Raw genomic sequence first — 10,167 nt, forward strand, 5'->3', positions numbered from 1 at the left:
GAGGGCTATGGGCCATGGGCTGAGGGCCCTGGGCTGTGGGCCGAGGGATGTGGGCTGTGGGTTGAGGCTTGAGGGCCATGGGCCATGGGCCTGGTGAGCACAGCCCCTGGGGAGCCTCCCTCATGAGTCTCAGCCCCGCAGGGGCAGACGCCGCTCGCTTTCTCTGTTCCTTCTGGGCCTTAACCTTTCGTTTTACAACGCTGATTGAAACCAAGAGTGGAAAGAAAAAGTCAGTCCCGCTCTCTGTTTTCCTTCCCCTCCCTTCCATTATCTTCTTGCTTTTCCATCCATCCTCATTTCACATGCCTCTCAGATTGCGTCCCCCTGGTTTTCCAGTTATTTATTGACCCAGACCTAATTCCTTATTTCCAGAAATGTGTCATGAAGCCTGCCTTTGAGTCACTCGCTTTTTGCTTTCCAGGCTCACCTCTTTGACCATGTTTTCCTGTAAGAGATAAGGATATGGGGTTTGTGGAGTAATCGCAGCAGGATGCCTGGGTTTCATTCATAGATCTGTTGCCACCGGCTCGTTATGGAAAATTAGGAGAGTTATTTCACCTTTCAGTGCCTCACCTCGGTGTCACCATCTGTAAAACAAGGCTAATAATTGTTATCTCTTCCTTGCAGGAGAACTGGGGAGCTTCGCTAATGACCATCTGCTAAATGTTCTCAGAGCCTCACATGAACATTTCTACTGAAGTGCAAATTATTATTAGAAACCAGGGATTGTTACTGGATTGATATCAAATCATTGTCGACAGCTTCTCTGCAGGGAAAACTTAGGCGCAGCCAACAAGAACAAGCTGCATGTTTTGAAGTTGTGCAGTTGATTATATTGGCTTTCATCTTCTGGTAAGAGGATCCTCTGCCATCTGAACTCTCTGATCTCTGGGAACACAATTCATCCAATCAAGCTGGAGGAAAATAAACCTCCTCAGACAAAAAATAAAGTATCCACCTGAGATCATATGAAGATGGAAGATGTCAATTAATTCCCAGCCCTCCGTCCTTAACTCTTGTAAACCCAGGATTCTTCTGGCCCACCAGGCAATGCTTAAGAGAACGATCTAATGCATCCATTGTATGGGCTCGGCACTGCGAAGAGCCTCGTGGGTCTGCCTGGCCTACACTGTAATTGAAAACATGCAAATATTTTACAGTGAAATTGGTGCCACTGAAGGCTTGTATGGACTGCCGGAGGGATGCTTGTTGGTCTCAGGGTAGCATACAGAGACCTGAGGTGCCAGGACAGTTTTTGGCCATGGTTCCTTCCTGGGGGGGAAGCTAGCCAGGCTGACTCAATGCAATTCCTCCCCAAGTCAGCCTCAAGCTGCCCTCCAGCACTGAGACCTGGTGGATTTGGCTGCAGACTGAGCCTTGTTTAGTACCACACATATAGACAGAAACCACCGCTGGGCCATCAGTGGTGTGTGTCCCCTGTGCCCAGGACCTGAGTGAGTGCCACTGATGCCCTCACAGAGAACCACAGCCTTGCCTCCCCTCCTTTTCATGTATGGGCTCATCTGTTGTGTTTCCCCTCAGCTGGAAAATGAGAGGGAGGATTGCTGGAGGCTGCAACCCATTACTGGGTATTCAATAGCAGCACTGTCAATAGGGACAAACAGTGGAGATGGGGTTAGAAATGGGGATAATTACTAAGGCTGTGTTGTGAGGTCCAGAGAGCTCAGACCTCCTACGGCACTAAACCCAATAATATTTAACAGGTGAGGTGTAGCAAGGCCTGAGACTTTCCTCTCCAATACCGTCACATGCCATTATCATCACTGTCTTAGTTTGCTGGGCTTAAGTAAAATAAAAGTGTTTTAGTGATGCTGTTGCTATCCAACATCAGCAGTTCTGTACACCCAAAACTTTTCTGAAATGATGCTGTGAGGGCTTGCGGTGAAGAAAATCAGCAAGACAGAGCTTTTGGGAGCTGCAAGGTGACAATAAATAGCATTGGTGCCAACATCTGTAGTGCACAGAGGACTCTGGGGACACGATGTGGTTCCCCTGCGCACTGCTGAGGTGCAGAGCAGAGCATGTTAAAAATGGAAAAATACCGCAGTAATTTTTTAATTAAAAAAGGATAACAACATCTTGTGTTAAACTTTTAAAAAGCAATCCTCTACAGTTAAAAATATACCTGTAAAATAATATGTGCCTTTTGGCTGTTTCCTATAATGTGTAACTTTGGTCACATGGCTCTCATTAAGACACCAGAATATGTCGTAAACTAGCATTTATAAGCTCAACGTAGGAAATTTCTGTATTTTTATTTTGAATTTATAATCCCGGTCCAAGATTTGCTGAAAGATATGAAACTTTATTTGAGGTTTTGGAAATAGAATGAATTCTGAGCAAAACAGTCTTCTTTTGGTAAAAACTCCCATCTGCTTGAATTTTGATGTTTTCTTCAAGCAAATATAATTTATTTATTTTTTTTTATTCCTACAAAAATGCAAATATTAAAAAAATAAAATATCTGGCCGAGAGCTCAGTCACTAATACATAAAAAATGCAGCGTTATGAAAAATTAACAGTTTAAGATAAAACGACTTCAGCCGCCTGGTAGCACAAACTCGCGCTCTCTGCGGGTTCCCCTGGCTTTCACACTGCTGCGTGCGAGAAGAGAGGAAGTTTCACTCTGAAAATTGACAAGAAAATTAGGGAAGACGTTAACCACGTCTTTTTAACACTGAAGTCTGAACAACAGTGCCCGCAGAAGTTAATAATTCATACTGTCCAAGCAGACAGGAGCTCCCCTGTTTCCTCCGAGAGCTCCCATCTCTTTCCAGCTCTCGGCAGGATGAAGGTTGAGCTCTAAAATTCGAAACCAAGTGGATTAATTATACAGTGATGAGGCCAGACAAGCTGATGCCATTCACTCCGGGACATCTGGGTGACCTGAGGCGAGCACAGAAGCGAGCTCTGGGGCTCGCTGCCGAGCGCGGCTCTTTCCCAAGCAGGCTGCAGGTGGCAATGCGCGGATGTGTGAGCCCCAGAGCTCGCCCAGAGCTCAGAGTGGAGGCTGTTGCTCTCGAAGAAGAAATACATCAGGAGGGAAATACGATAAGCGTAATTGCAGGGAAGGGTTTAGAAGATCAGACAGGTTTCCTTTTGGTGGGAAGGGCTCGTTTCTGAAGGCGGCTGCTGCGAGTTCCTTGCTTCCCCCCCAGCCTGTGCACAGCTGCTCCTCATGGTGCAGCATTCCCCGAGGTGGGCAAAGCTCAGCGGCACATCAGGGAACATCACAGGGGTAGAAAGGATGAAATGAGGCGTCTGTAATTCTCCTTCCCTGGGCTCGTTGTTGTGCCATTCTCCCGGGAGCAAGAACGCAGACTTGCAGCTCTCCTTTCTTCCTTAAGGAAGATTAATTTCTGATCTATAGCATCCCTAAGTGCATTCCAGTGCACTAGAAGAGTCACTGCAGGGAGTCACTGTGGCGTCCCTACAGTGTCTACCTAACAATTCACTTCTTCAGTAGCTAGGCTTGATCGTAACTAAAAGCATTGTCAAGTTTCTTTTCTGTGTGGGTATGTAATTTTTTTGCAGTGCATTTAATACGGGGAGAAGGACGGTCACTGGAAGAGGCAGCCTGGCAGAACAGATACCATTGCTGGGATGGTGGCAGGGAGCTCGCTGCCCTGAGCTGCATGGGCTTGGGTTCACATCTCCAGGCTCAGGACCATGGGCTGCCCTCCCTGTCAGCACCAGCCCTGCTGCAGGATGCAGGAGTGGTGTGTTCTGGGCAGGAATCTTCAGTGTCTGTTAAGTTCCTCGTCTGGAAAACGGCCCTTATTTGCTATGCTGCATGGACAGGACTATTATTAAGTCACAGAGAGTGACTGCTTTAAAACAATATTGCAGAGTGCTCGCTGTGCTCCTCTCAGCTCCGGTAACAGCAGATAGATCAGCCCTGAGTGATGCCACCGCTGATCCAATGGAGCACATGCGAGAGCCAACCTGGCAAGACACCTCCCAGCAGGAAAGAAAACCCTGTTTTAATGAAAAAGCATCAAAAAAGCTGTGCTGGGACTGTCTGTGTCCCAGACAGTCTGGAGGTGCTGTGGCACTGTGATTACCGTGCCATGTACGTGGTTGCTTGTGCTACCTCCCTGCCTCCTGCCCTGTCCCATCCATCCCCTCCTGTCCCCTTCCATCCCCTCCTGTCCCATCACAGCCAGCAGCTCCGCCACAAGCAGGGCAAAAGGGCAAATGCAGCAATACCTTTGGCTTATCAGTGACAGGACAAATTGATACCAGACTTTTAGGAGGGTGGGGAAACGTCTCTCCATAAAAAGAATCTAAATTTACCATCGTGTTAACAATTCTGTAAGACTTTTTGGCAACTCCTAATGGAAATTTCAGGAGCAGATGGAAATATTTGGAAACATATAGAACACATGAGCCTGCAACATCCATTTTTATTTTCTCATTGGGAGTGTGGAATGGTTTCATGTTGCCTTTAAATTTTTTTTTTTTTCTTTCTGTCTTCTGGATACTAAGAAAAGCAAGACGGGAAGAAGGCAATGGCTAAAGGCAGGAGGGGGTTTGGGGTATTGCTCACTTGATTCCCCTGTGTGGTCTGTGAGGGGATTCAGGATAAAGAGGCACCAGTGCGAGGTTCCTGGCTCCCAGGTATTTTGGAAGCTGGCAGGGATGGGAGGGCACCTGCTGGCCTGCCCAGTGAGCTCTGGTGGGCCAGTTAACCTTTGTCTGTGCAAATTAAAGTGGGTAACCTGTATCTATCTCTGTGTGAGGTTTAATAAATGAATGTGTTTTTTTTTGGTGGAAGATAATGTCAAAGCGTGCAGAACGGCTTCTGGTGCTCCCGGTCGCAAATAACCAGCTCACAGCCTCCCCGAGAGGCGAAGGCAGGCTCCGTAGTAAGGTGCTGGCTGTGTGACACAGAAGAGATGCTCAAATCCTCAGAGGACACTGAAAAGGTGGGTTGGACATTTCCAAACCCCACAGTCCCCAGAGCAAGGAAAGTTTTTGCTTTTCAGGCCCTGTAAACTATTATAGAGCGTGAAACTGTGCAGGAGGACAAGAATCAAGAGCAGTAACAGACACTCATACACAAAAGCCGGGATAAAAATAATAGCTATCAGTTACCAAGTTTCTGGACCACTGCTGATCAGTAATGATCAGGAATGAGTGCATACGCTGTATTTTTCCATCTCCCCGATGGCTTAGCACGGCGAGGGCCAAGGCAGGGGCTTTGCTGCTCTGCTCAGGGAGAGCAGAGGCTGCGTGGTTTTATGTGGGGAGCTCATCTGGAAACTGAGGCATTCTCCAAGGTGTTTACGTTGTCCCGCTTCCACCGGATCTCAGCAGCTCTTGGAATATCCATACCCAAAGCCTTTAATTAGACGGGAGACTTCAGGGCCTGGTGGTTGCAATATTTATTGTGCTTGGAAGGGGTCTGCCCTTCTATTATAGCAGCAGCGAGGCAACGCGGAGCCAGCAGCAGTTATGACAGTTATCACATCCACGGCTCGATGTGCTTCGCGACGGGAGGAACGCGTGCTTATAAAAGGAGCACACGTTCCCTCGGGGCACAGGGACATGACCTGGGTAATGACTGAGTGACTTTTCTTGCAACCACCTGAGCAGCTAACAGAGAAAAATGGGTCCTGAATCCTTCATCGACTCCATCAGTTGTCAGCAGCATTTGCAGCATCTTCATTGGCGCCGTGCTGGGTCAAGCTACAGCTGTTTTAGGAACTGCTGCCCTTTCTGATGGGCACTGCTGTCATCTCCTGAACACCAGGGAGGGGGAACCTGCCATTTAACAGAGGGACCGAGCATTGCAGTGCTTCATATTCCAGCAGAAGAGCAATGGGGAGCAATCTTTCCCCATACTGGGTTTCATGCAAGGGGAGTTGGGAGTTGCCCAGACCTGCAGAAGTCGCTCAGCTCCTAAATCGTCTTAGCTGTGTCTCTTGGTTGTGATTCCCATGGCAAGGCAAGGTTGTCGGGATTGCTTTGCAGACACCAGCCCAGCAGACATCGCTGCTGCAGCGTGCATTTGCTCCAGGCACCTTCCCTTCGCTGCAGCATCATCTCCATGTAAATGCTCTCTCCTGTGCCTTGTAGAACACGAAGAAAGCACTTCCAGTGATTAACTGTGGGCTTTTCCTTCTTAATTGCAGTGTGATCCCATGTGTGACATGGAAGCTGTTACGATAATTCCTTTTTTATTGACTGGTAGTGAATAATTATATTATAATCCCTCTGTCCATGATAAATATGCAAAACACACTTGCGACTACTCTGAGGCAGGTTTAAACCACATGCGCACACAGCTTCCCAGATGCTGGGTGCTCCCAGTCATCCTGAATCACAAGAACAAACAAATAAACAAAAGAAACCAACAAAGTAGGCTTTATTTAAAGCAAACAGCAAATATCAAAACTCAGCAACTGAAAATAAGATTCTGTAGTTTTATAAATATCCAAAAATCTCTGTTTTGCCTGCAGCCCACTGCTCATCTCCAAAACACTTGAAGTGAAACCACCTGAAGATACATCTGAAGACAAGCCAGATTTATTTTGTTCACAATACAGGCACCCCAAGTCCTCCCAGGCTGCCCAGAAAATGGCATAAAAATGAACGCCTGTGTTATCCATCCCTGCAGAAGGAAGGTCGCGGCTCCCTTTCCAGCGGCTTCCAGCAGGAATGGCTGTGCTGGAAGAGAACAAAACCTTTTTGCCCAGCTGCTGCTCACAGGTGGTGTTGGGAGGATGCTTCTGAGATGCTCCTGGGCCACCAGCGCCGTCGCCCACCCAGCTGCTCGTAGCAATGGGAGGGAGGAGTGCGACTTGTGAGGACCCCGCGCCAGATTTCCCCAGCTGTTAAAAATTAGCACACCGACATCAAGGGCACTCTGCCGACTCACCCCAGTCACCGACCTGGCCCCAGCAGCCCGCGTTTTTGTTTGTGGAAAATCTGTAAGCGGATTAAAATTTCCCTAAATTTCTCGGCTTGTTCCGTAAACCCCCTTTGCTGATGTATTTATCTCTGTTTATGTGGGGATGGGCTGAAACTGCTCCAGTCCCAGGGCTGCTGCCCACCCGTGACCGGTCCCAGGCAACCCGGGGATTTTTCTTTTCTTTGGTCTGGTGGATGCTCGAGTGCTTTTCTCGCAAACACCAACTGGTGCAAAGGGAAAGTCCAGCTTCGTCTGCCCTCCCTAGTGCAAGGACTCTGAAGAGGGATGATTATGGCTACTGCTAATTCATGTAAAGATCCACATGAATAACCGTGGAAAATATTTTGCGTTGCTCAGCCCCAGATATAACATGATTAAATACGTCTTAGTCTAAAATTATAGGCCCTTAAATACCTTGCATACCGCTCACAGCTGGTATATCTAAATTTAGGGATTTCACCCGCTGTGGACAGTGTCCCAGCAGCATGCACTATTGTCTGAGGGGACGCGGCCGTGGTGGGGACACTCAGGTCAATCTGTTGCAGGGATGGATGTCATTGACTCTCCAAAGTGACTTCAGAAATGTTCCTGGCCACTTGTATTCTCCATCCAGAGTGGGTGTCACGCTGCTGGGGGTGCATTGGGCACGGTGATGCTGCAGGGACGTGATGGTGCAGGGATGTGATGCATGGGGATGTGATAGATGGGGGTGGGACGCACAGGGATGTGATGTACGGGGCTGTGATGCACGGGGATGCAATTTGTGGGGATGCAATTTGTGAGGCTGTGGCTCCCTCCCGCCCTACCCTGGAACCCTGGGCAAGGAAAGGGCTCTTTTCAACTTATTTCCCAGTTGGACTTTATTTTTCTTTCCACCACCTCTTGACCCTGGACGTGGAAATAAGGGGCTGGCATCCACAGAGCTGAGAAAGTTCTCAGCATCTTCTTTCCTTCCTGCAGACATCAAAAGGGGATTGTAGCCTCGATCGTGTTTTGCATCACGGCAGTTTTTTGATCCTCTAAGCCCAGCAGACATAAATCTTCTTCCTCTTTCTTTCTCTGTTTGGGTGTCAATCCCTTCCTGTGGTCGGAAGTTTCTCAGGAGAAAACGTAAGCGGGTTTATTGGCTGATTTTCTGTCCACAGCCTTGCACCCAGGTGATCTGTATCACTACTCTTAGCTTTGTGGCATTCGGAAAGGACCCTCTATGTCCAGCAAGGGTCCTGGTTCAGGAAACCCACCCCAAGACTCTGTGGGCATCCCTGGGGTGCATGGGGAGCTCTGCTGTGGCACCACGGGGTATGAAGGGCCAAGATCTCCACCTGGGCTGGGTGCTCTCATCCCGAAGGGTTTACTCAATCCCCTACATGGCCCAGGTGTCTCATCTGGAGCTGCCTTCACCTCTGCCATGGGGGTAGGAGGAAGCAGGAGGAGGTCGGAAGGTGATGGAAAGGTGAAGTACAAAGAGCCAAGAGTGAGCAGGGCTGGATCTGAAAATATCAGAGTGCTTCCTAGCACTGAACCATCATGTGCAGAAATGAGCATCTTGTTCATCACCCTGCTGCTCGCCCTCAGCATCCCACAACTCAGCAGGCCCTCAACATCCCCGCAACCTGCAGGGATGCTCACCCTCACCACCCCCCAAGCTATGCAAGGCAGGAATTGATGGGTTTATGCTGCAGAAGCACTTGTGGAAAAGCAAATCAATCACACAGAGGATTTTCTTTTCTTCCCCATGCCTGCCTGCAAGCTGCTGACCACCTCGAGCTGATAATGGCCATCATCTCCATCCTCAGCGCGACCTGAGCAGAGGGGGCTTGGTGGCTACCCTGCCCTGTCCAAACGCAGCACCCAGCACAGCGTCCGCTGGACGGTTTGCAACAAAGCACGGTCAGTTGAATGCAGAAATGTCGGTGATTTACTACCAGGACTGTGAAAAAGGAAAAAAAAAATAAAAAAAATGTGGGACTGGGGGAGGGGGGGGGAAGGTCATTCCAGTTTCTTCCTGCTTACACCCCTGCAGCTTTCGGATACAGGATATCGCTGAATGGCAACCTCCACGCTGCATTTATTTTTAAGCCACTGATAGCTTTCGAAGTGACCTCGCGGTACATGACCAACATCAGCCAAGAAGCTGTTTTTTTCCGGCCCTTCGACGTCAGATTGCTTCCTTTGACACCTCTGAGAGCCAAAAAATGGGAAGCATTCTCTTCCCAAGGTGACTTTATTTTTTTCCCCTGTGATAGGGCTGCTGGGTTTCTCTCAGGCTCGGGGACATGCATGGCGCTGCCCTGGGGACACGGCCCCGAGGTGACAGCTGCAGGTCGCTGCTTTAGGGCAAAGGTGCCTGAATTATCCCCAACCTGGGAAAAAACAAATATTGCCCTGGCTGGAGCCAGAGTTAGGACAACCTCACCTCGATTTAAAGCCCTCTGGCATGCACTTGTGCCTTTTTTTTTTTTTTTAATTATTATTATTATTATTTTTCCTTTTCAGGGCAGCTGAGGTTTTCCAGGATATCCCAGCTCACATCCCCACAACTTGTTTACTGTGATCTCTGAATTAGCGTGAGCTTCTCAGCCTCATTCACAGCCACAGGCACGGAACTTCAGGCTGCTTGAGCACGGAGGCGCTGGGACACCAGGAAAACTCCGGCGTGGTCCCTGCTGCGGGGACTGGGGACACTCGTGCACCGTGGCTTGTGTTAACACTTACACAAGAGTGTGGCAAACGAGGACACCCTGGCAGCCACTTTGGGAAAGCACAGGTGGTTTTAAGCACCCTCACGTGAAAATAATTATAAAGGCTCCTGGTGGCTGTGGAGCTGGGGGCTGGTTGAGGAGACTGCTTGCTCGGTGCCTCAGTTTACCTGTTTGCAAATCAATTTGCTCTGAGCTAGTGGCTGCTGAGCATCAGGGTGAACATGTCCACTGCCTCCTGGGCAGGACAGGGGAGCACAGCACCTGTGTGAGTGTGTTTCCTTGCCTGATCTGCAAGTACAAGCCTCAAAGGAGGTGTTTAATCAGCAAAGCAGAACCCACAGCCCCGCTCTGCACAGCTCTCTGAGGATGTTACAAGGCTGGAACATTGGGAAAGCACCAGGCTGGGCCTCGGTGGGCTCCCAGCGCTTGCTCTGCATGGTCCCTGCCCTGCATCCAACACTTCAGACAACCAGGCACAAAAATCTGGCCGAGAGGTATCCTTCAAAGCCTCTTCTTCCTGTGTCACTC

At 49.1% G+C, this 10,167-nt stretch overlaps 1 protein-coding gene across 1 annotated transcript in view; it reads left to right on the forward strand.

The window, feature by feature from the left end:
* MAP2K6 (mitogen-activated protein kinase kinase 6) overlaps positions 1-2,061 on the forward strand; it is a 54,126-nt gene extending 52,065 nt beyond the window's left edge. Inside the window, exon 13 of the mRNA XM_032199582.1 lies at positions 628-2,061. The gene's annotated coding sequence lies outside the window, so the exon portion shown is untranslated. The remainder of the gene's footprint in view (positions 1-627) is intronic.
* The last annotated feature ends 8,106 nt before the right edge of the window (positions 2,062-10,167 follow it).

This window comes from Aythya fuligula, chromosome 18 (genome assembly GCF_009819795.1).
Source record: "Aythya fuligula isolate bAytFul2 chromosome 18, bAytFul2.pri, whole genome shotgun sequence".
Classification (NCBI taxonomy): domain Eukaryota; kingdom Metazoa; phylum Chordata; class Aves; order Anseriformes; family Anatidae; genus Aythya; species Aythya fuligula.